Here is a 24,735-nt window from a genome sequence, read left to right as displayed (position 1 = left end):
ATATCTCCAATTTTCTTGAAGAGATCACTAGTCTTTACCATCCTCTTGTTTTCCTCTATTTCTCTGCACTGTATATATTGAAGAAGGCCTTCTTATCTCTCCTTGCTATTATCTGGAACCCTGCATTCAGTTGAGCATATCTTTCCCTTTCTCCCTTGCTTTTCCCTTCTTTTTTTTTTCCTCAACTCTTTTTAAAGCCTCCTCAAACAGCTACTTTGCCTTATTGAATTTCCTTTTCTTTGGAATGGTTTTGGTCACCACCTCCTGTACAATGTTATAAAACTATGTCCATAGTTCTTCAGTCCATCATTCTAGCAGATCTAGTCCTTTGAATCTATTTGTCAGTTCTACTGTACAATCATAAGATCTTTGTTGTAGGCCATACCTGAATGGCTTAGTGGTTTTCCTTACTTTCTTCAATTGAAGCATGAATTTTGCAATAAGGAGGTCATAATCTGAGCCACACTCAGCTCCAGGTCTTGTTTTTCCTCACTGGATAGAGCTTCTCCAACTTTGATTGCAATCTAATTTGGGATTGACTATCTGGTGATGTCCATGAGTTTTCCATGAGTTTTCTCTTGTGTTGTTGAAAAAGAGTGTATTTATGACCAGTGTATTCTCTTGACAAAACTCTGTTAATCTTTGCCCTGGTTCATTTTGTACTCCAAGGCCAACTTACCTGTTATTCTGGGTATCTCTCGACTTCCTACTTTTGCATTTCAATCCCTTATGATGAAAGGGACATCTCTTTTTTTGGTGTTCATTCTAGAATGTCTTATATGTCTTCATAGAATTGATTAATTTCAGCTCCTTTGGCATTAGTGGTTGGGACATAGTCTTGGATTTGAATAGTTTGCCTTGGAAAAGAACCTATATCTTTTTTTTTTTTTTCACCCAAGTACTGAATTTTGCATACTTTTGTTGACTATGAGAGGTATTTCATTTCATCTAAGGGCACCGTGAACGATATGAAAAAATGTCTAGGTGTTGAATTCTTTAAACTGTATCCACCTAGATTTTACTTTAAACATGATAATGGTATCTTTTTACAGTGTGTTGGGAAAATATTGCATGGCCTAAAGATCTATTTAACTTTTTCACCTTGATTTAATTATTTCCTCATCCGTGCTTGGATTTCAGTGTAACTTCGATTTTATCATTAATCTCAAAACCAATTTAATCTCAGATTTGGATTCCTAAATCTACTTCCTGTTCATTTCTTAAAAGCATTTAATACGTTGCCCAATTCCTTATCTATTTCAGACTTTTAAAGATGTAGTGATATTATTGTTTCTGAGTTGTGACTCCACCTTCTTCTGTGCTTCAAACCAGTACAGGGCCCCTCCTTTTGACCAAAGTGATGTGTCAAGAAATTTCTTTCAGTTGCTCTCACAGTAAAATCACGGATCCTATTTGTAGCCTGTACATTTCTGCCCATTCTGATCTTCTACTGCCCTCTAGTGGTTGATGTTCATTTAGACTGACGTGAAACATAAATATGTAGATGACTTCTATTATATATTGATCTATTTAATTATCTATCTGTCATCTATCTATGTCCTACGTTGTAATCAAGGGAAGAAAGGCAAAAACCCTAGAATACTCATCAACATGGATATATTTTATGTGATATTTTTTAAAATATTTTTTTGGCTGAGCCACATGACTTTTGGAATCTTAGTTCACCCACTAGCGATCGAGCCCATGCCCCTTGCAGTGAAAGTGTGGAGTCCTAACCACTGCCCAGCCAAGGAGGTTTTGATACACTTTTAAAAGATAATTGACAATTAGAATAAATATTAGTATTTATAATTTTTGGTGAAGCAAAACATCAAAAAAGCATCTATATATAAAGCAATTATCACTAAAACAAAAACAAAAAACTGATGACTGGAAGAAATTTCTTCTACAACCAAGGTTATAAAGAAAGATCCACATGGAGTTAGGTAGGATGAGAAGAGACTTGATCACGTCAGGACTTGCCTCTAGGAGGGGACACAGAAAATAGAGAATTTTATGCTTGGAGATCCTCCCTGGGAGGTAAGACATTTGAACAACATATTGGTCACTCCAATCCTGGGTTTCACTGCTGGGAAGATGAGCAGGCTTACCTAGTTTGAAAACTGGTGAGACTTACCGGAGGGATATAAGAAACTGAGATTCTGCTCTGGAAGAGTATACACATGCTTATTTACTTCTGGTAACAAATCAGAGGAAGACTACTGAAACTGAATTTCTGGCAGATTTCCTATGTACCAACATGTGCTCACCCTCACCACAGACTCACCTCTAGCTCTGGTTTAGCTCCCTCCTAGAGTAAAGGAGACCATTGTTGAGGCATGTACACTTGGTGTGGGTAACAGAGCCAGCTCAGATATGGCATTGCCCTTGATTAGGGAGTCGGCATCCATTACAGGCACTTGCAGAGATGGTGGACTGGAAGATGTCTGTAGCTCTGAGTCTCATGCCAGAACCATCCCAGTACATGCCCCAGCCCACACCAGAAATTCACTCTTGCACCTTTCCTTCAGTGCTGCTCCTCTCAAGGGCAAACATATTGTCAGGATGGTGGATTTGTGCACATTTAATGGGAATGGAGCCAACTAGGACTCAAACCTCCGGGGTTTTGGTCCAGCCCTTTGGGACTTACCCCCAAAGCAATGGGCACTGAGTATAGGAGAAACACTGGCTCTGATATGGCTATAGCCCTTCCATCTCTAGCCCCATCACTCAATAAAGCAATAAGTAACAGCACACCCTAGGAGAAGATATGACTGGTACTAACTAACTTTGGATCCAGTTTTCTCACCAAAACTACTTGCCACAGGCAGAATGCATGGGGATGTTCCCACACAAGGATATGCTTTTAAGACTGGGATAAGGAATTGTTTAACCCAACTTCATAAAAGTGTGAAAGTTAAGCAAATTGGGAAGTCAGAAGAATTTAAGTGAAAGAACAAAAACTTGGAAAAAAAAAAAAAAAGCTAATGAAACCGAGATGGATGATTTACCAGATAAAGAGGTCAAAGCATCAGTAACAATGTAACTGAACATGGGAAGAAATAGAAGAACACGGTAAGAATTTCAGCAAGAAACTAGAAAATGTTAAAAGTAATCAGTCAGAGCTGAATAATACAATAACTGCAATGAAAAAAACACACCAGAAGTACTTAAAAACAGGCTAGGTGGTAGAGAAGAATGAATAAGTTATCTGGAAGAATTGTTGTTCAGCCGCTCAGTCCTGTCTGACTCTTTGCAACCCCGTGGGCTACAACAGACCAGACTTCCTTGTCTTTCACTATTTCTGATTTTGCTCAAACCCAAGTCCACTGAGTCAGTGCTGCCATCCAACCATCTCATCATCAGTCATTCCCCTCTCCTCCTGCATTCAATCTTTCCCAGCATCAGGGTCTTTTCCAATGAGCTAACTATTTGCATCAGGTGACCAAAGTATTGGAACTTCAGCTTCAGTCTCAGTCCTTTCAATGAATAGTCAGTTTTGATTTCCCTTAGAATTGATTGGTCTGATCTCTTTGCTGTCCCAGGGACTCTCCAGAGTCTTCTCCAACATCACAATTTAAAGGCATCAATTCTTTGGTACTCAGTATTTTTTATTGTCTGGCTCATCCATACCTGATTACTGGAAAAAACAATAGTCCATTTTTGATCTGGAAGATAGAAAAATGGAAATCATACAATCAAAACAGCAAAGAGAAAAATAAATAAAAAATGAAGACAGTTTGGGGAGACTTTCAAGATGGCAGAGTAATAAGAAAGGGAGATAAACTCTCCTATAAATACATTCAACACTCATCTGCATATGGAACAACTCTTATAGAACATCTGAAAGCTAGTAGATGACCCCAGATTTCCAAAAAGGCAAATCAGTCTCCACAGAATGAGGTAAAGCAAAAGATAAAGACAAAAAAGGAGACAAAGAATTTTTGAGATGGGGAGACAAAGGATTTTTGAGATGGGGACTTGTACCCTGGGAGGAAGGGAGGAAAATTTTATGCACACTTGGAAACCTCCTCCCAAGTGGGGTCAGTGGAGAGCTTCAGAATCTCAGAAGGAAATGAAACAATGAGTGTTCAAAAGGAAAAATAGAGAGAATACACCACAAAGATAATGATGAACAGCACTTTCCAACTGAGAAGTGGCTCACACACTCATGACCACTATATTGGAAAGTGAAGGCTGGATGCTGAGGCTCAGATTTTGGGGACTGGACCTCAGGGAAAGCATCAGTCTTGACTGCTGTGAAGATACTCTGCAGGGGCTAGAGTGACACAGTGTAGGGAGGCCAGGGAAAAGTCTTGGTACACCAGAGAGAAAAATATTCCCATGGGAAGGCTCTAACTCCATGATCTCACAGAACAAAGGACCTCACTTTGGTGAATGCCGAAGGTGGAGGTGAACTGGCTGTGGTCTGTGTCTCCAGAGGTACAGAAGCTGGTGCGAGTGTCTGAGGTGGAAGGCAGGGGGCCACTACGGTTCTCGCCCCAGAGATCACCGCTAGTGCCAAGCTATGAGTAGCCATGGGTAGCTGCCTGTGTCTTCCTAGAAGCCCAAGCAGCTTGGCTTTGCCAAGGGTTCCACAACCTGGGGCCAAACCCCCCGAGGAAGTGCACTACCTGCCTTAGACTGTGGTGACCCCCTATAGGTCCCAGTTGGGAGTCCCAGATACTCGACTCTGCCAAGTAAGTGTCACAACCTGGGGCAAACTCCCCTAGGAAAGCACATGACCTGCCTGAGACTGTAGCAACCTCCTACAGATTCCAGCCATGGTGGTGAGAGAGTCAATTCCTAGGCAGGTTGATAAGAAGTCTGGGAGTCTCCAAGGAGAGAGGGGTCTGGAATTCTAAAGGAGGAGGAAGTGGAAAACTTTGTTTTCTCTCTACATTCCTTGGTCTTAGTCACATAAAACGTTTTTATCTTTAAGCCTTGAACTGATGATTACACAACAAACAACTCAGTTTAAATCTGTACTAAGGATTATATAACAACAATGTATCCTGCTTGAGGACAGTTTCTCCTTCCTGAAAACCTTCTGGTTAATCCTGTTTTTTTAAAATGTAAATTTTGGGAGTGAGTCTAGTAAGATCTTTGCAACCTCCAGACTTTCTTTTGATTTACTGAAATAACTAATTAAAAAGTATATAACTCCTTTGCTGACACTAGTGAGGGGGCACTCTTTCTGCCCCTTTCTAATGTCTATGTCAGAAACTTTCTCTATCTCTTTTATACTTTAATAAAACTTTATTACGCAAAAGCTCTGAGCAATCAAGCCTCGTCTCTGGCCCTGGATTGAATTCTTCTCTTCTGGAAGCCAAAAATCCTGGCATCTTTCTTGGTTCAGCAACAACCTTTCAGTGGGCACTCCCAACAACCCGTTAGCTCTGCTGCACCCTCCCTCTCCCCAACACATGTGAGTTAGCAATAATAAGCTTCTATTTTTATTCCCTTGTGTCTGGGTAGAGAACAGAGACCTACAATCAGAGACAGGCCCAAACCAAATTGGAACTCCAGGGGCTATATAAGCAAAGGAAAAAAGTGGAAATCACCCATGCAGTTGCAGAGACAGTGGATTAATTTCCTGCAACTAGCCTGAGACTGTGGACTTTAGGGGAAACTGTAGATTTTAGTAACAGGTACAAACTGGATCAAGGCAAGATCTGAGCCTGAACTGATCCCATACCACTGAAAACAGGTCCACAGACCTTTCTAGAAATACTGGAGGACTTTCTGAGTAGGCAAACCTACTGGAGCAGGAAAATGGAGGAATCACATGGACATTTTTCTAAGTACCATTCTCTCTCTCTCTCTCTCTCTCTCTCTCTCTCTCTCTCTCTCTCTATATATATATATATATATATATATATATATATATATATAGACATTTTTCTAAGTACCATTCTCTCTCTCTCTCTATAAAATATATATAATATATAATACTATGAAAATAAGTTGGGGATATATATCCCCAACTTATTTTCATAGTATTATAATAACTTTATTTATTACTCCTTTGATTTTTATTCTATATGCTGTTTTTCCCTTTTTTATAAAAATAGTTTTAAATAAATTCAATTTAATTTCTTGTCATCCTATTTTTATGGCTTGGTACTGCTTAGTTACACTGCAACTTTTTCCATTTTATTTTTATTTTCCTTTTCATGTTTTGTTTTTTATTTTATGTTTTTGAGAGTCTGAATTTTAGTATTTCTTTTCACTTAGGAGTTTGATTATTGGCTTGGCTGCTCTCTTTATTTTTGACTCCTGTTGTCATCCATTTTTGTCCCTATTTTTAATCTATCATTTCTCTTTGTAAGTGTGTGAATCTCATTGCATGTTCTTGGCTGTTGAGTGCTGTTTCACCATTAGTCTTGGAGTTTTGTCTCTGCTGCTGTGTGGCTTGTGAAGTCTCAGTGCTACAGTAGGGGCTAGGGCTGAGCCTCAGAAGTGGGAGACTTGAGTCCAGGACTTTGGATCACCAGAGAACTCCCAAACTCATGAAACACTGATGGGTGAGAGCCCTACAGAAGGCCTCCATCTCAAAACTAAGGCCAAGCTCCACCCAAAGACCTGCAAGTTCCCATGCTACACACCTCATACCAAACCTCTAGCAAAACAGGAAAACAAACCTGCTCATATGCAGAAAGGCTGTCAGAAGCCATATCAAGGCCATAGACAGCCCCAAACACATTACTCGTTCAGGCACTACCTTTCAGAGAGGCAAGACTCAAATTCATTCACCAGAACAGAGGCACATGTCCCCCAACCATGAAACTTTCACTAGGCACTGGACCGACTCCACCCATGGGGGAAAACTCCACAGTTAAGAGGAATGATGACCTTTCAGCCTACAGGCAGGAGACCTCAAACACAGTGAAATAAACAAAATGAAAAGGGAGATAGATATTCATCAGGCAAAGGAACATGATAAAAACCCACCAGGCCAAACAAAAGAGGAAGAGATAGGGAGTCTACCTGAAAAGTAACTCAGAATAATGATAGTAAAGATAATCCAAAATCTTGAAAACAAAGTGGAGACAGATAAATAGACTGGAGCCATGAATCGAGAAGTTCTAAGAAATGTTTACCAAGGACCTAGAAGACTTAAAGAATAAGCAATCTTCAATGAACAACACAATAACTGAGATTAAATGTTCATTAGAGGAAACCAATAGCAGAGGAACTGAACCAGGTGAACTGATAAGCCAACTGAAAGATAGAATAGTGGCAATAACTGAAACATAGCAGAATAAAGGCAGGGGGGGGGCGGAAAGGAAATGAGGACAGCCTCAGAGATCTTTGGAAGACATTAAATGCCTCAATATTCAAATCACAGTTGTCCCAGAAGAGGACAAAAAGAAAGGTTATGAGAAAATACTTGAGGATAATATACTTGAAAATTTCCCTAAAATGGGCAAGGGAATAGCCACCCAAATATAGAAAGGTCAGAGAGTCTCATACAGGATAACACCAAGGGGAAACAGACCAAAACACCTATTAAGCAAACTAATAAAAAATAAGCACAGATAACTAATATTAAAAGGAGCAAGTGAAAAATAACTAATAACATACAAGGAGATCCCCATAAGGCTAACAGCTGATCTTTCAATAGAAACTCTGTAGGGCAGAAGAAAATGGGAAGATATACTTAAAGTGATGAGAGGGAAAAACTTACAACCAAGATTCCTCTATCCAGCAATGATCTCATTCAGATTCAAAGGAGAAACCAAACCATTACAGACAAGCAAAAAATAAGACAATTCAGCAACACAAAACCAGCTTTAGAAGAATACTAAAGGAACTTCTTTAGACAGGAAAAAAAAATCAAGAAAAGGCATATAAAAGCAAACCCCAAAACAATAAAATAAATGGCAATCGGATCAAATATATCAATAATTAACTTAAATGTAACTGGACTAAGAAAGCTCCAACCAAAAGTCACAGACTGCATACAAAAACAAGACCTCTATATATACTGTCTTCAAAAGACCCACTTCAGACCTAGGGACACATACAGATTGAAAGTGAAAATCTGGAAAAAGATAATCCATGCAAATGGAAATAAAAAGTAAATGAGAGTAGAAATACTCATATTAGATAAAATATACTGTAAAATAAAGACTATTGCAAGAGATAATGAAGGACACTACATTGGATTGATCATGGGATCAATCAAAAAATAAGCTATAACAACTATAAATATATATGCCCTCAACACAGGGACACCTTGATATCTAAGGCAAATGCTAACAACTTTTAAAGAGGAAAGCAACAGTAACACAATAATTGTGGATAATAATGACATGGCAATCCCATTCACCATTGTAACAAAACAATAAAATACTAAGAAATAAATCTACCTTAACAGGCAAATGACTTGTATGCAGAAAAATATAAGACATTGATAAAAGTAAAACAACACAAAAAGATGGAAAGATATACCATGTTCTTGGATAGGAAGAATTAATGTTGTGAAAATGACTATACTATCCAAAGCAATCTACAGATTCAATATGATCCCTATTAAACTACCAATGGTACTTTTCATGGAACCAGAACAAATAATTTTCAGCTTGTATCAAAACACAAATGATCCTGAATAGCCATAGCATTCTTTTTTTTTAATTTTTATTTTTACTTTATTTTGCTTTACGATACTGTAATGGTTTTGCCATACATTGACATGAATCAGCCACTGAAGAAGTAGAATGGAGCTAGAGGAATCAATATTCCTGACTTAAAACTATATTACAAAGCTACAGCTATCAAGATAGTATGGTATTGGTACAAAAACAAAAATATGAAAAATGGAACAAGATAAAAAGCCTGGAGATAATTCCACATACCTATGGGCAACTTATCTTTGACAATGGGAACAAAAACATACAATGGATAAAAGATAATATCTTCAATAAGTGGTGCTGGGGAAAATGGACAGCTACATGTCAAAGAATGAAATTGGAACACTTCCTTATACCATACACAAAAATAAACTCAAAATGGATTGAAGACCTAAGTATAATACCAGAAAATATAAAACTCTTAGAGGAAAACATAAGCAGAAAACTCTTCAATATGTTACAGCGAAGTCTTCTGTGACTGCACGACCTAGAATAATGGAAATAAGAACAAAAATAAACAAGTGAGATCTAATCCAACTTAAAAGTTTTTGCACAACAAAGAAAACTATAAACTGAAAAGACAACACTCAAAATGGGAAAAAATAATAACGAATGAAACAGCTGACAAAGGAGTAATCTCCAAAATACAGAAGCAGCTCATATAGCTCAGAACCAGAAAAGAAAGCAACCCAGTCAAAAAATGGGGGAAACCTAAACAGACATTTCTCTTAAGAAGACATACAAATGACTAATAATCACATGGAAACATGCTCAACATAGCTCATTATTAAGGAAATGCAAATCACAATGACAATGAAGTATTACCTCATACCCATCAGAATGGCCATCATCAAAATGTCCACAAACATTAAATACTAAGGAGGGTGTGAGGAAAAGGAACCATCTTGTACTGTTGTTGGGAATCCAAATTGATACAGCCAGTATGGAGCACAGTATGGAGAGTCCTTTAAAAACTAGGAATTAAACTACCATATGACCCAACAATCTCACTACTAGGCATATATCTCAAGGAAATCATAATATAAAAGTATATATGCATCCCAATGTTCATTGCAGCACTGTTTACAATAGCTAGGACATGGAAGCAACTTACATGTCCATTGATGGAGAAATGTACAAAGAAGACGTGGTACATATACACAATGGAATACTACTCAGCCATAAAAAAGTAATTCACTTGAGTCAGTTCTAATGTGGTGGTGAATGAACCCAAAAAGCCTATTAAACAGAGGGAAGTCAGAAAGAGAAATACAAACATTGTATATTAATGCATGCTTATGGAATCTAGAAAAATGGTACTGATGATTCTATTTGCAGGGCAGCAAGGGAGACAAAGATGTATTGGACCTAGTGGCAGAAGAAGAGGGTGGGATGACTTGAGAGAGTAGCATAGAAACTTATACATTACCATATGAAAAATGGAGAGCCAGTGGAAAGATTCCCTGGAGGAGTGCATGGCAACCCACTCCAGTATTCTTGCCTGGAGAATCCCATGGTCAGAGATGCCTGGCAGGCTACAGTCCATGGGGTCACAAAGAGTCTGACATGACTGAGTAACTAAGCATGGTGACTGTTTGCTGTATGACACAGGGAACCCAAAGCTGGTACTCTGTGACAATCTAGAGAGATGGAAAGGGATGGGAGGTTGGAAGGATGATCAAGGAGGGAGAGTATGTATACCTTTAGCTGATTCATGTTGATATATGGCAGAAACCAACACAGCATTGTAATTATTCTCCAATTAAAAATAAAGAAAAATGAAAAATACAAATTAAAAAAATGGAGACAGATTAAAGAACCTCTGAGAGAACATCAATAGTACTAATATCTGCATTATAGATATCCTAGAGGGGGAAGAGAGAGAGAAAGGATTCAAAAATGTATTTGATGAAATTATGGCTGAAAACTTTCCCAGTATTAATAAGAAAACAGATATCCTGGTACAGGAATTGCAAATAGCCCCAAATAAGAGAAACTAAAGGAGAATCATATCACATATATCATAATTAAAATGCCAAAATTAAAAGAAAAAGATAATTCTAAATACAGCTAAAGAAGAATGAATTGTCACATACAAGGGAATGCCCAAAAGATATCAGCTGAATTTTCTGCAGAAACATTACAGGTCAGAAGGAAGTGACATAATAATAAAGTACTGAAACAGGAAATTTTACAACCTAGGAGAATCTACTTGCAAAATTATCATTCAAAATTGAAGGAGAGAGAGAGAGGAGGAAAAAAAAAAAACTTTTCAGACAATCAAAAACCAAAAGAGCTAATCAATATTAAATTGAATCTAAAATAAAGCATTAAAGGAGTCTTTTCTAAGTGGATAAGAAAAGCTTATAACACCAAGTAAGAATTTACAGGAATAAAACAATTCTACTTGTAAAGGAAAATATATAGTAAATGGTGTGGATCAACCACTTAAATATGGTAGAATATTTATTAAAACACAAAAAATTTAAATCCACTATAGCTACAATAAATGAGATAAACATGAAGATGAGAAACATGATATAATAACAATAAAAAGTAGAGGAGAAGAGTAAATAAAAGGAAGATTTTTAAGAATGTGTTTGAACTTAACTGAATGTAGCCTAAGAGAAGCAGATATAGTCATAGATGAACATATATGAACCCCATGAAGACCACAAAGCAAAAATATGCAATAGATACACAACTAGAGATAAAGGAACACAAGCACACCACTAAAGAAAATAACAAATTCACAAGAAAAAAAGCTAAAAAACAACAACAACAACAAAACTGAAGAACTCCAAAAACAACCAGATAACAAGTTTTAAAATGGCAGTAAGTATATATGTATCAACAATTGCTTTAAATTCAATGTACTTATTGCTCCATAAAAAGACATAGGGTGGGTTCAATGAATAAACAAGACCAGTCTCTATACTATTCATAAAATAAGAAAGAGAAAAAAGACCTATATAAACAAGCCCCAAACAATTAAGAAAATGGCAATGAGAATGTACATAATTATACTAAATATAAATGGATTAAATGCTGGAACCCAAGATTTAAAGTGGCTAAAAGGATTTAAAAAAAAAAGCTGTATATGTGTTGCCTACAAGAAACTCACATCAGATGTAAATAAACACAGACTGAAAGTGAGTGGATGAAAAAATATACTTCATACAAATGGGAATGAAAAGAAAGTTGGGGTAGCAAAATTCATATAAGATGAAGTAGAATATAAACAGTCTAAAATACAATTCAAAGAAGAGCTTTATATGATAAAGGGATTAATATAATAAGAGAATATTATATATGTATATATGTATATTATGTGATCACTTAAATATAAAGCAAACATTAGAGACACAAAGGAAGAAATTGATAATAATATGAAAATGATAGGGGATTTTAATATCCTGCTTATATCAATCGGCAGATCATCCAGACAGAAAATCAAGAATGAAACAGTGGTCTTATATGACACAATAAACCAGTTGGTCTTGAGAAACACTTACAGGACATTTTATATTAAATGAGTAGAATATACATTATTTTCAAATGCACAAGGAATATTCTCTAGAATAGATCACATTCAGTTCAGTTCAGTTCAGTCACTCAGTCAGGTCCTACTCTTTGTGACTCAATGAACTGCAGCATGCCAGGCCTCCCTGTCCATCATCAACTCCCAGAGTCCACCCAAAACCATATCCACTGAGTTGGTTATGCAATTCGACTATCTCATCCTCTGTTGTCCCCTTCTCCTTCTGCCCTCAATCTTTCCCAGCATCAGGGTCTTTTCAATGAGTCAGCTTTTCGCATCAGGTGGCCAAAGTTTTGGAGTTTCAGCTTCAACATCAGTCCTTCCAATGAACACCAAGGACTGCTCTACTTTAGGATGGACTGGTTGAATCTCTCTGCAGTCCAAGGGACTCTCAAGAGTCTTCTCCAATGCCACAGTTAAAAAGCATCAGTTCTTTGGCACTCAGCTTTCCTTATACTCCAACTCTCATATCCATACATGATCACTGGAAAAAACATAACCTTGACTAGACGGACCTTTGTTGACAAAGTAGTGTCTCTGCTTTTAAATATACTGTCTAGGTTGGTCATAACTTTCCTTCCAAGGAGTAAGTGTCTTTTAATTTCATGGCTGCAATCACCATCTGCAGTGATTTTGGAGCACAGAAAAATAAAGTCAGCAACTGTTTCCAAAGTTTCCCCATCTATTTGCCATGACATGCTCAAAATTCTCCAAGCCAGACTTCAGCAATATGTGAACCGTGAACTTCCTGATGTTCAAGCTGGTTTTAGAAAAGGCAGAGGAACCAGAGATCAAATTGCCAACATCTGCTGGATCATGGAAAACGCAACAGAATTCCAGAAAAACATCTATTTCTGCTTTACTGACTATGCCAAAGCCTTTGACTGTGTGGATCACAATAAACTGTGGAAAATTCTGAGACAGATGGGAATACCAGACCACCTGACCTACCTCTTGAGAAATCTGTATGCAGGTAAAGAAGCAACAGTTAGAACTGCACATGGAACAACAAGCTGGTTCCAAATAGGAAAAGGAGTACGTCAAGGCTGTATACTGTCACCCTGGTTATTTAACTTCTATGCAGAGTACATCATGAGAAACGCTGGACTGGAAGAAACACAAGCTGGAATCAAGATTGCCGGGAGAAATATCAATAACCTCAGATATGCAGATGACACCGCCCTTATTGCAGAAAGTGAAGAGGAACTAAAAAGCCTCTTGATGAAAGTGAAAGAGGAGAGTGAAAAAGTTGTCTTAAAGCTCAACATTCAGAAAACAAAGATCATGGCATCCGGTCCCATCACTTCATGGGAAATAAATGGGGAAACAGTAGAAACAGTGTCAGACTTTATTTTTGGGGGCTCCAAAATCACTGCAGATGGTGACTGCAGTCATGAAATTAAAAGACGATTACTCCTTGGAAGAAAAGTTATGACCAACCAAGATAGCATATTCAAAAGCAGAGACATTACTTTGCCAACTAAGGTCCGTCTAGTCAAGGCTATGGTTTTTCCTGTGGTCATGTATGGATGTGAGAGTTGTGCTGTGAAGAAGGCTAAGCGCCGAAGAATTGATGCTTTTGAACTGTGATGTTGGAGAAGACTCTTGAGAGTTCCTTGGACTGCATGGAGATACAACCAGTCCATTCTGAAGGAGATCAACCCTGGGATTTCTTTGGAAGGACTGATGCTAAAGCTGAAACTCCAGTACTTTGGCCACCTCATGTGAAGAGTTGACTCATTGGAAAAGACTTTGATGCTGGGAGGGATTGGGAGCAGGAGGAGAAGGGGATGACAGAGGATGAGGTGGCTGGATGGCATCACGGACTCGACGGACGTGAATCTGAGTGAACTCCAGGAGTTGGTGATGGACAGGGAGGCCTGGTGTGTTGCGTTTCATGGGGTCACAAAGAGTCGGACATCACTGAGCGACTGAACTGAACTGAACTGATGGGACCTGATGCCATGATGTTAGTTTTCTGAATGTTGAGCTTTAAGCTAACTTTTTCGCTCTCCTCTTTCAGTTTCATTAAGAGGTTCTTTAGTTCTTCTTCACTTTCTGCAATAAGGGCAGTGTCATCTTACAGCGCTTTCACAACATCATCTTTCAGTATGACAGAATGTGATCCACTGGAGAAGGGGATGGCAAACCACTTCAGTATTCTTGCCTTGAGAATCCCATGAATAGTATGAGAAGGCACAAAGATTGGACACTGAAAGATGAACTCCCCACGTCAGTAGCTGCCCAATATGCTACTGGAGATCAGTGGAGAAATAACTCCAGAAAGAATGAAGGTATGGAAACCAAGAATGAAGGGAAGGGAAAGCAAAAACAACACCCAGTTGTGGGTGGGACTGGTGATAGAAGCAGGGTCTGATGCTGTAAAGAGCAATATTGCCTAGGAACCTGGAATGTTAGGTCCATGAATCAAGGCAAATTGGAAGTGGTCAAACAGGAGATGGTAAGAGTGAACATCAACAGTCTAGGAATCAGTGAACTAAGATGGACTGGAATGGGTGAATTTAACTCAGATGACCATTATATCTACTACTGTGGGCAGGGATACCTTAGAATAAATGGAGTAGCCATTCTAGGCCACTATTTCACATTCTAGGCAACTGAAAAGTTCTCAACAAATTTAACAGTATAGTAATTACAATAAGAATGTTTGTACAACATAGTATTAAACTAGAAATCAATTGCAGGAAGAAAAATGTGAAAAACAGTAACACATGTAGAGTAAACAACATGCTACTAGAAAATCAATGGATAAATTAAGAAATAAAATAAAGAACCAGAAAATAACTTTAGGCAAATGAAAAAAAAATACAACTTTCCAAAATCTATGAAACACACCAGAAGCAGTTCCAAGAGTGAAATTTGTAGTGATACAGGCTGTATCAACATAACCTACCATCATAAGAAATTAAAAAGAAAAAAGAAAAGATGAACAAAGTCTAAAGCCAGGAGAAGGAAAGAAATAATAGCAATCAGAAAGCATAAATAGAGACAAAAATATAAAAGATAAATAAAACCAAGATGTATTTTTGCAAAGATAAACAAAATTGATAATTCTTTAGCCAGACTCTAAAGAAGAAAAGAGAGGGCTCAAATAAATAAAATAAGAAATGGAGGAAGAAATTACCACTACTACTACAGCAATACAAAAAATCATAAACTACTATGAATATATATGAAAAAACTAGACAATCTAGAATAAATGTAAAAATTTCTAGAAACATATGACTTCCCAATCTGAATCAGGAAGAAATATATAATCTGAATAAAACAATCACTACAGTGAAATTGAATTTGTAATAAAAAAATAAGTTTTACAGCAAACAAAATCCAGGACTGGATGGCTTCACAGAGAATTCTACCAAAGAAGAGATAACGCCTATCCTTCTCAAACTATTCAAAAAAATGGAAGAAATTGGAACACATCAAAATTTATAGTACAAGGTCACCAGTAGTCTAATATCAAAACCAGACAAAAACACTACAAAGGAGAAAAACATTACAAGCTAGTAACTGAGTGACTAACACTTTCACTTTTCAAAAAAGGTTAAATACCAAGACAACGTGGAATTTATTCCAAGGATGAAAAGATGTTTCAATATCTATAAATTGATCAATGTGATACATCACAAAAACAAAATGAAGAATAAAAATCACATGATCATCTCAATAGCAGAAAATGGATTTGAGAAAGTTCAACATCTATTTTTATTATAAAAATACTGTCATGAAACCTGGTATCAAGAAAACATATCTCAGCACAATAAAGTAATTTTACAACAACCCCACAGCAAACATCATACTCAATACTGAAAAGCTGAAAGATTTACTCTGAAATCAGAAGCAAGATAAACCACTCTCAATACTTTTACTTAACACAGTATTATAAGTTCTAACCACAGAAATTAGATAAGAAACATAAATAAGTGCACCCAGGGGGGCGGTCCTAAGATGGCAGAAGAACAGGATGGGGAAACCACTTTCTCTGCCATAAATTCATCAAAAGAACATTTGAACACTGAGTAAATTCCACAAAACAACCTCTGAATGACAGCAAAGGACAACAGGCACCCAGAAAAGGAGCCCATTGTCTTCGAAAGGAGGTAGGAAAAAAAAGAAAAGATAAAAAGAGAGACAAAAGAGGTAGGGATGGAGATCCATCCCAGGAAGGGAGCCTTACAAAAGAGAGAAGTTTCCAAACACCAGGAAACACTCTCACTGGCGAATCTGTGGTGAGCCTTGGAACCTCAGAGGGCAACATAACCAGGAAGAAAAATAAATAAATAATTAAAACCCACAGACTATGTGCCCAATGTTAACTCCCAGGGGAGAAGCAGTGCAGACACCTGCATCTGTCACTAGCAAGTGGGGGATGGGCAGGGAGGCACAGGCTGCATTGCTTAGAGTAAGGACTGAGCCTGAATGCCCCAATGGTAATTTAAGGGAACTAACTTGATATAGTAAACCAGACTGTGGGATAGCTACCCTGTGAAAAGCACTAACCTAAGACAACACCTGGAGAAGACAATGGCACCCTACTCCAGTACTCTTGCCTGGAAAATCCCATGGATGGAGGAGCCTGGTGGGCTGTAATCCATGGGGTCACTAAGAGTCAGACACAACTGAGCCACTTCACTTTCACTTTTCACTTGCATGCATTGGAGAAGGAAATGGCAGCCCATTCCAGTGTTCTTGCCTGGAGAATCCCAGGGATGGACAAGCCTGGTGGGCTGCCATCTATGGGTTCACACAGAGTCAGACATGACTGAAGCGACTTAGTAGCAGTAGCAGCAAGACAACACCAGGCCCGCTCACAGAAAAAAGGACTGACTAGAGCTAGCCAGCTGTGGACCGGCCCATCCACTGCTGGAGACAGGCAGGCAAGGGCAGCCAGAGCCAGAAGGGAGCAATTGCAGCCCCACAGAGGCATCATCTACCAAAATGCAACCAGGCTTCATTGCTAACCTAGACTTTTTGGGATTCTGGAAGGTCGACATCTGCCTGGGAAGGTGCACCAGTTGTACACCCAGAAAACCGAGTAGCAGGGAAGGGGGAGGCGATAAGTCACAGCGACCTCACTTGCAAAACACCTGATCACCTGAGCTGCTCTGTCCTGGGAAAAGCACAAAACGCAGGCCAAACTGTGTCTGCACCTTTGAGGAGTACCCAAGTACCTGAGCCTGAGCAGCTTAGACCTGGGAAGTGCATATAACGCAGGGCTGGCCTCAGACAGTTCCCAGCAGAGCAACCTAGAGCCTAAGCAGTGTAGACACGGAAAGCACACATGCCGTGAGCGGGGACAAACCCAGTGTGGCTGAGACACTGCGAGCACACACCAGTGTTATTTGTTTGCAGTGTTCCTCCCTCCCCACAGGACGACTGAACAAGTGAGCCTAAAAAAGTGCCCGCCATGGCCCCCTTGAGGCAGGGTGGAAATTAGACACTGAAGAGACCAGCAAACAGAAGCTAAAACAGAGGGAACTGCCTTGCAAGTGGCAGGTGCAAGAGATCAAAACCCTGTAGTTAGTATCGACTACTTAGGAAGGGGCTTATAGATCTTGAGAAGTATAAGCCAGATCAAGGAACTATCTGAAAATGAACTGACCCCATACTGTCCACAACAACACCAGAGAAAGTCCTAGATATATTTTTACTATTATAATTCTTTAAATGTTTTTAACATTTTTATTTTTAAGTCCTCTGTTACTCCTTTAATTTTCATTTTTATAACCTACTATTACTTTGCAAGAAAAAGGATCCTATGTTTTAAAGCAAATTTCATATATATATATATATATATATATACACATATATTATAATTTGGTGAAGTTATTATTTTTTTTCTTTAATATTGCATTTTTGAGAATCCAACCTCTACTCTAGAACTTTAATCTTTTATTTTTGTATTTGTTATCAATTTTGTACCTTTAAGAACCCTATCTTCAGTACCCATTTTTACTTGGGAGCAAGATTACTGGCTTGACTGCTCTCTCCCCCTTTGGACACTCCTTTTTCTCTACCAGGTCTTCTCTATCTCCTCCCTCCCCCTTCTGTTCTCTACACAACTCTGTGAATCTCTTTGTGTGTTCTGGACTGTGGAGAACACTCAGGGAACTGATTACTGGCTGGATCTGTCTCGCTCTTTTTTATTCCCCCCTTTAACCTCCTGGCCATCTCTATATCATTCCTCCCTCTTCTCTTCTCTGTATAACTCTGTGAACATCTCTGAGTGGTCCAGACTGTGAAGTGTGCATAAGAAGTGATTACTGGCTAGCTTGCTCTCTCCTCTGTTGATCCCCCCTCTTCTCCTGGTCAACTCTATCTACAACCTCCATCTTCTCTTTGCCATGAAACTCTGTGAAGCTCTCTGGGTGTCCCTCACTGTGGAGAAACTTTTCATCTTTAAACTAGATGTTTTATCAATGGTGCTGTATAGATGGAGAAGTCTTGAAGCTACTGTAAGAATAAGACTGAAACCCAGAAGCAGGAAGCTTAAGTCCAAATCCTGAGAACACCAGAGAACTCCTGACTCCAGAGAACATTAATTAATAGGAGCTCATCAAACGCCTCCATACCTACACTGAAACCAAGCACCACCCAAGGGCCAACAAGTTCCAGGGCAAGATATACGATGCAAATTCTCCAGTAACACAGAAACATAGCCCTAAGCTTCAAAATATAGGCTGCCCAAAGTTACTCCAAACCCACTGACATCTCATAACTCATTACTAGACACTTCATTGCACTGCAAAGAGAAGAAATCCAGCTCTACCCAGCAGAACACTGACACAAGCTTCCCTAACCAGGAAAACTTGACAAGCCACCCATCCAACCCCACACACAACAAGGAAACTCCACAATAAAGAATAACCCACAAACTGCCAGAATATGGAAAGGCCACCCCAAACAAAGCAATCTAAATAAGATGAAGTGGCTGAGGAATACTCAGCAGGTAAAGGAACAATATAAATGCCCACCAAGCCAAACAAAAGAGGAAGATATAGGGAATCTACCTGATAAAGAATTCCAAATAATGATAGTGAAAATGATCCAAGATCTTGAAAACAAAATGGGGTTAAAGGTAAATAGCCTGGATACAAGTATTGAGAAGATGTAAGAAACGTTTAGCAAGGACCTAGGAGAAATAAAAAAGTCAATATATAATGAATAATGCAATTCCGTTCAGTTCAGTTCAGTCACTCAGTCGTGTCTGACTATTTGTGACCCTATGAACTGCAGCACGCCAGGCCTCCCTGTCCATCACGAATTCCCAGAGTTCACTCACACTCATGTCCATTGAGTCGGAGATGCCATCCAGCCATCTCATCCTTTGTCGTCCCCTTCTCCTCCTGCCTCCAATCCCTCCCAGCATTAGAGTCTTTTCCAATGAGTCAACTCTTCGCATCAGGTGGCCAAAATACTGGAGTTTTAGCTTTAGCATCAGTCCTTCCAATGAACACCCAGGACCGATTTCCTTTAGGATGGACGGGCTGGATCTCCTTGCAGTCCAATGGACTCTCAAGAGTCTTCTCCAACACCACAGTTCAAAAGCATCAATTCTTCAGCACTCAACTTTCTTCACAGTCCAACTCTCACATTCATACATGACCAATGGAAAAACCATAGCCTTGACTAGACAGACCTTTGTTGGCAATGTAATGTCTCTGCTTTTGAATATGCTATCTAGGTTGGTCATAACTTTCCTTCCGAGGAGTAAGTGTCTTTTAACTTCATGGCTACATTCATCATCTGCAGTGATTTTGGAGCCACAAAAATTAAGTCTGACACTGTTTCCTTGTTTCTCCATCTATTTCCCATGAAGTGATGGGATAAATGAGATGAAAAACACTCTGGACGGAACCACCAGTAGAATAACATAGGCAGAAAGTAGAATAAGTGAGGTAGAAGACAGAATGTTAGAAATAAATGAAACAGAGAGGAAAAATGAAAAACGAATTAAAAGAAATGAAAACAATCTCAGAGACCTCCTGGACAATGTTAAATGCCCCACATTCTATTCATTGTAGTCTCAGAAGAAGAAGGCAAAAAGAAAGACCATGAGAAAATACTTGAGATAATAGTTTAAAACTTCCCTAAAATGGGAAAGGAAATAATCACTCAAGTCCAAGAAACCCAGAGATTCTCAAACAGGATAAACCCAAGACAAAACACCCCAAGACACATATTAATCAAATTAACAAAGCTCAAACACAAAGTACAAATATTAAAAGCAGCAAGGGGAAAACAACAAATAACACACAAGGGGATTCCCATAAGATTAACAGCTGATCTTTCAATAGAAAGTCTTCAGGCCAGGAGGGAATGGCAGGACATACTTAAAATGGGAATGGCAGGACATACTTATAGTGATGAAAGAAAATAACCTACAGCCCAGATTACTGTACCTAGCAAGTATCTCATTCAAATATGAAGGAGAAACCAAAAGCTTTACAGACAAGCAAAAGCTGAGAGAATTCAGGACCACCAAACCAGCTCTCCAACAAATGCTAAGGGATCTTCTCTAGACAGGAAACACAGAAAGGGTGTATAAACTCGAACCCAAAATAATAAAGTAAATGCCACGAGATCATACTTATCAATAATTACCATAAACATAAATGTATTGAATGCCCCAACCAAAAGACAAAGGTTGGCTGAATGGATACAAAAACAAGACCCTTATATATGGTGTCTACAATAGACCCACCTTGAAACAAGTGACACATACAGACTAAAAGTGAAGAGCTGAAAAAAGATATTCCAAGCAAATAGAGAACAAAAGAAAACAGGAGTAGCAATACTCATATCAGATGAAATAGAGTTTAAAACAAGGGCTGTGAAAAGAGACAAAGAAGGACACTGCATAATGATCAAAGGATCAATCCAAGAAGATATAACAATTATAAATACATATGAACCCAATATAGGAGTATCGCAATATGTAAGACATACGCTAACAATTATGAAAGGGGAAATTAACAATAACACAATAATAGTGGGGGACTTTAATACCCCAGTCACACCTATGGATAGATCAACTAAACAGAAAATTTGCAAGGAAACACAAACTTTAAATGATACAATGGCCCAGTTAGACCTAATTGATATCTATAACACATTTCACCCCAAACAATGAATTTCACCTTTTTCTCAAGTGCTCACGAAACCTTTTCCAGGATAGATCACATCCTGGGCCATAAATCTAGTCTTGCTAAATTGAAAAAAAAAAATTGAAATCATTCCAAGCATCTTTTCTGACCTCAAGCAGTATGATTAGATCTTAATTGCAGGAGAAAAACTATTAAAAATTCCAACATATGGAGGCTGAAAAACACGCTTCTGAATAACCAACAAAACACAGAAGAAATAAAAAAATAAACCAAAATATGCATAGAAATGACCGAAAATGAAAACACAACAACCCAAAACCTGTGAGGCACAGTAAAAGCAGTGCTAAGGGGAAGGTTCATAGCAATACAGGCATATCTCAAGAAACAAGAAAAAAGTCAAGTAAAAACGTAACACTACACCTAAAGCAACTAGAAAAGGAAGAAATGATGAAGCCCAGGGTTAGTAGAAGGATATACATCTTAAAAATTAGGGCAGAAATCACTCAAAAAAAAAAAAAAAAAAAAAAAAGAGACCATAGCAAAAAATCAACAAAGCCAAAAGCTGGGTCTTTGAGAGGATAAATAAAATTGAAAAACCATTAGCCACACTCATCAAGAAACAAAGGGAGAACAATCAAATCAATAAAATCAGAAATGAAAATGGAGAGATCACAACAGACAACACAGAAATACAAAGGATCATAAGACACTACTATCAGCAATTATATGCCAATAAAAAGGACAACATGGAAGAAATGAACAAATTCTTAGAAAAGTATAACTTTCCAAAACTGAACCAGGAAGAAATAGGAAATCTTAACAGACACATCACAAGCATGGAAATTGAAACTGTAATCAGAACTCTTCCAGCAAACAAAAATCGAGATCCAGATGGCTTCACAGCTGATTTCTACCAAAAATTTCGAGAAGAGCTAAAACTTATCCTACTCAAACTCTTCCAGAAAATTGCAGAGGAAGGTAAACTTCCAAACTCATTCTATGAGGTCACCATCACCCTAATACTAAAACCTGACAAAGATGCCACAAAAAGAAAACTACAGGCCAATATCAGTGATGAACATAGATGCAAAAATCCTTAACAAAATTCTAGCAATCAGAATCCAAAAACACATTAAAAAAATCATACATCATGACCAAGTGGGCTTTATTCTAGGGATGCAAGGATTCTTCAATATCCACAAATTAATCGATATAATACAACACATTAACAAATTCAGAAATAAAAGCCACACGATTATCTTAGAAGCAGAAAAAGTCTTTGGGAAAATTCAACATCCATTTATGATAAAAACCCTCCAGAAAGCAGGAATAGAAGGAACATACCTCTACATAATAAAAGCTATATATGACAAACCCACAGCAAACATTATTTTCAATGGTGAAAAATTGAAAGCATTTCCCCTAAAGTCAGGAACAAGACAAGTGTCCCCACTCTGACAACTACTGTTCAACATAGGTTTGGATGTTTTGGCCACAGGAATCAGAGCAGAAAAAGAAATAAAAGGAATTCAAATTGGAAAAGAAGAAGTAAAACTCTTGCTGTTTGCAGACGACATGATCCTCTACATAGAAAACCCTAAAGATCCCACCAGAAAATTACTAGAACTGATCAAAGAATACAGTAAAGTTGCAGGATATAAAATCAACACACAGAAATCCCTTGCATTCCTATACATTAACAATGAGAAAACAGAAATAGAAATTAAGGAAACAATTCCATTCACTACTGCAAAGAAAAGAATAAAAAACTTTGGAATATATCTACCTAAAGAAACAAAAGACCTATATATAGAAAACTATAAAACACTGGTGAAAGAAATCAAAGAGGACACTAATAGATGGAGAAATATACCATGTTCATGGATCAGAAGAATCAATATAGTGAAAATGAGTATACTCCCCAAAGCAATCTACAGATTCAATTCAATCCCTATCAAGCTACCCTCGGTATTTTTCACAGAGCTAGAACAAATAATTTCACAATTTGTATGTAAATTCAAAAAACCTCGAATAGCCAAAGCAATCTTGTGAAAGAAGAACGGAATTGGAGAAATCAACCTGCCTGACTTCAGTCTCTACTACAAAGCCACAGTCATCAAGACAGTATGATCCTGGCACAAAGACAGAAATATAGTTCAATGGAAAAAAATAGAAAGCCCAGAGATAAATCCATGCACCTGTGGACACCTTATCTTTGAGAAAAGAGGCAAGAATATACAATGGAGAAGAGACATCTCTAACAAGTGGTGCTTGGAAAACTGGTCAACCACTTGTAAAAGAATGAAACTAGATCACTTTCTAACACCATACACAAAAATAAATTCAGAATCGATTAAAGATCTAAACCAAGACAATAAACTATAAAACTCCTAGAGGAGAACATAGGCAAAACACTCTCCAGCATAAAGCACAGCAGGATTCTCTATGACCCACCTTCCAGAATATTGGAAATAAAAGCAAAAATAAACAATTCAGACCTAATTAAATTAAAAGATCTGCACAACAAAGGAAACTATAAGGAATGTGAAAAGACAGCCTTCAGAATGGGAGAAAATAAGAGAAAATGAAGCAACTGACAAAGAAGAAATCTCAAAAATATAAAAGTAACTCCTGCACCTCAATTCCACAAAAATGAATGACCAAATCAAAAATGAGCTAAAGAACTAAACAGACATTTCTCAAAAGAAGACATACAGATGGCTAACAAACGCATGAAAAAATGCTCAACATCACTGATTATCAGAGAAATTCAAATCAAATCCACAGTTCAGTTCAGTTCAGTCACTCAGTCGTGTCCGATTCTTTGCGACTCCATGAATCTCAGTACGCCAGGCCTCCCTGTCCATCACCAACTCCTGGAGTTCACTCAGACTCACGTCTATCTAGTCCGTGATGCCATCTAGCCATCTCATCCTATGTTGTCCCCTTCTCCTCCTGCTCCCAATCCCTCCCAGCATCAGAGTCTTTTCCAATGAGTCAACTCTTCGCATGAGGTGTCCAAAGTACTGGAGCTTCAGCTTTAGAATCAGCCCTTCCAGAGAAATCCCAGGGTTAATCTTCAGAATGGACTGGTTGGATCTCCTTGCAGTCCAAGGGACTCTCAAGAGTCTTCTCCAACACCACAGTTCAAAAGCATCAATTCTTTGGCACTCAGCCTTCTTCACAGTCCAACTCTCACATCCATACATGACCACAGGAAAAACCATAGCCTTGACTAGACGGATCTTAGTCGGCAAAGTAATGTCTCTGCTTTTGAATATCCTATCTAGGTTGCTCATAAATTTTCTTCCAAGAAGTAAGCGTCTTTTAATTTCATGGCTTCAGTCACAATCTGCAGTGATTTTGGAGCCCAAAAAACTAAAGTCTGACACTGTTTCTACTGTTTCCCCATCTATTTCCCATGAAGCGA

This window comes from Capra hircus (assembly GCF_001704415.2).
Source record: "Capra hircus breed San Clemente chromosome X unlocalized genomic scaffold, ASM170441v1, whole genome shotgun sequence".
Classification (NCBI taxonomy): Eukaryota; Metazoa; Chordata; class Mammalia; order Artiodactyla; family Bovidae; genus Capra; species Capra hircus.
The sequence above is the reverse complement of the archived record's forward strand: the minus strand, read 5'-3'. Positions refer to the sequence as shown.